Raw genomic sequence first — 2,952 nt, forward strand, 5'->3', positions numbered from 1 at the left:
AAAGAGTCAGAAAGGTCACTTGTAATTTTTTTTTAAAGAAATTTTTTATTTTATATGTTTGGGTGTTTTGTCTGCATGTGTGCCTGTGCATAATGTGTATGCACTGTCTCAGGAGGGTGTGTTGGATCCCCTGAAAGAGATTGGCCGTGAGTTGGCCATGTAGGTACTGGAATTGAACTCCAGACCTCCTTAGGAGCAGCAAGCACTCTTAACTGCAGAGCCCTCTCCCTAGCCTCTTCTTTGGACTCTTTCTCACACTTTCACACCCAAGAGGAAAACGAGCCAAATAGACAACAGACTACCTTGAATAGGAAGATATTTCTTGATTACCTAACTGGGTTCCAAGCTATGGCCATGTTTTTCTTATTTAAGTGACATCATTGAAAGGACCTGCCCTGTTTCTCTAGTCTTGATTCACTGGGCATCCTCTCAGGTTGCCTCTGTCTGTCATCTGCTCTGTGAGTGCCATCTTTTCTGGCTGAGATCCAAAGAGTATTCTCCATTTCTGACACTCAGAGATTACTGCTTCTCTCTGCAGCTGGATGGTAAGTCAAAGCCCTATGCTGGACTGGGAGTTCTTCCAGAATCAGCCTCGTGGTTATTTCAATAGTTATTTTCTTTAGGGATTAACACTCTTTTACAAAAGGGCCTACAAAACTTGCCAGGGCTGGGAGTGTTGTGGGTACAGTCCAGTGGGAGAAGCCAACCAGAATCCACAAGGCCCCATGTTCCATCTCCAGCACTGGGAGAAAAGGTGTTTTCCAGGAATGGAAAGAATGCTAACAGCTAATTCTGAGAGCAGGAAAGGCTTTGCAGCCCTTGGGGCAAGGGTTGACAATCCCACCTAGAGAAACCAGCCAAGGAGTTAGAGCACAGGGTTTCTGAGCCCAGCTCACTTGGTGCTTAGCAGAAGGACTCTGTACACACCATCCTCCTCCACATGTTCTTTCTCCTTTGTGCTTGGGTGTGAGGAGGAGGACCCACCAGACCCAGGACCAACAGCAGGGAGTTTAGGGTTAGGCACAATGAAGGGGAAGCCACTTCCTCCCTGCTTCTCCTTTCCCCCATCTTCCTCCACTTTCCTCCCTCTGTTGAGAATTAGCTCCTCAGGGGATTGATCTGCTGGGATGTGCTCCAGGGAGAGGCACTGTGAGGGCTGTGGGGATCCATCTGCAGGTAAAAGCTCCACAGCCCTTTGTGGTCCTCAGATCTGTGCTCCTGTCTCCTGCTCTTGCCTGTTCCACTCACTTTCTGCCTCTGGGTGGACCCAGTTCTCTTCTGCCAGATTTTTTGCTCTCTGTCTGCTCACCCAATTTTCTGTCCACGTCCTCAGCCCCCTTCTTTCTTTTGCCCCCAGCTTTTTGCTCCTAGCTCCGGCCTGGGTGAGTGGAACAGACTTGTCTGAGAAATCTTGCAACAGCAAGAAGATCTGCAAGTGTGCCTCATCTTCTCTGGATTTTCTTCCTCTTCTAGAGGGTTTTTTTTTGTGGGAGTCAGCAGCAGCTGAAGTTCTAAGGCTTTTCCTCAGCATCCTCATCAGCATCCTCCTCAGCATCCTCTTCAGCATCCTCCTCAGCATCCTTCTAAGCATCCTCCTCCTCCTCCTTCTCAGCATCATCCTCAGCATCCTCCTCACCATCCTCTGGGCTACTCTCATGGACGACTCTTCATCCTTACTGTTGCAAAGGTTTCTGGCCGGCTACCCCTCTCTGGCCCCTCTTTTTTCTATTCTGGCCTTGGGAGCATGGGAGGTGACAATGGTACAGAAGTAACAGAGTTCATTTTATTGGGGTTCTCAGGTTTTGGCTTTCTTCAGGACCATCTGTTTTGGGGTGTGCTGTGTATCTATGTGGTTACCTTGCTGGGCAACTCTCTGATCATCCTTCTCACGCTGGCGGACTCTGCCCTCCACTCCCCCATGTACTTCTTCCTGTGTCACTTCTCCGTGGTGGAGATCCTCTACAGCACCACCATTGTGCCTAGGATGTTGGCTGACCTCCGGTCCTCCTGCCCCACCATCCCCCGGGCCAGCTGCTTCACTCAGATGTACTTCTTTGCCCTTTTTGGTGTTGCCAAATGCTGTTTGCTCACTGCCATGGCTTATGACTGATATGCTGCCATCTGCTGTCCCCTGCAATATACCACCCTGATGAACCAGGTAACATGTGCCAGCTTGGTGGGTGCCTCTTACTTTGCCGGCATCATCACTGGCACCATTCAGTCTGTCTGCATCTTCACTTTGCCTTTCCATGGTGCCAACACCATCCATCACTTCCTGTGTGACATTCCGCCTGTGCTGAGACTGGCCAGTGCAAGCACTTTCTGGGGTGACATGGGGGAAACTGTTCATCATGGTAGCTTTTATCTTCACGCCCTTCTTGTTGATTGTGGCCTCTTACACCTGTATCATTGCCACTATACTTGGTGTTGCAACATCCGAGGGACGTCAAAAGATCTTTTCTACCTGCTCCTCCCACCTGTTTGTGGTCATACTCTTATGGGACTGCGACTGCTGCCCATATTAGGCCTCAGGAAGATTCTCTTGGGGACAAAGACCAGATTCTTTCCATTTACTACACAGTTGTCACCCCCATGTGCAACCCTTTTGTTTACACTCTGAGGAATAAGGAGGTCATAGAGGCCATGAGGCAGCTCATGAAGAGATACCTTGGGGGTCCTTGACCATACTCCACCATCCTCCCATGATCTTGGATCTAACGACCTGATCCCTGGACATTCTCAAAGAAAAAGAGAAACTGAGACCCCAGGGCACAGTCTTTTGTGCATTGGTTGTTCCACCCACCATGAGCATCTAAGACACAGGTGTATATTTCAGAGCTCTGTTTCCGGGACCTGGTTGTAGCTAGAGTTTTCCTGCCTTGCCCACAGTCAGGACAAATCTTTGTCACCCACCAGTCCCACAGCCGCTCAGACCCAACCAAGTAAACACAG

At 49.5% G+C, this 2,952-nt stretch overlaps 1 pseudogene; it reads left to right on the plus strand.

The window, feature by feature from the left end:
• The first annotated feature begins 1,744 nt into the window (after positions 1 to 1,744).
• On the plus strand, positions 1,745 to 2,682 carry LOC107399889 (olfactory receptor 10P22-like; annotated as a pseudogene).
• Positions 2,683 to 2,952: the final 270 nt, after the last annotated feature.

This window comes from Peromyscus maniculatus, chromosome 12 (assembly GCF_049852395.1).
Source record: "Peromyscus maniculatus bairdii isolate BWxNUB_F1_BW_parent chromosome 12, HU_Pman_BW_mat_3.1, whole genome shotgun sequence".
Taxonomy (NCBI): Eukaryota; Metazoa; Chordata; class Mammalia; order Rodentia; family Cricetidae; genus Peromyscus; species Peromyscus maniculatus.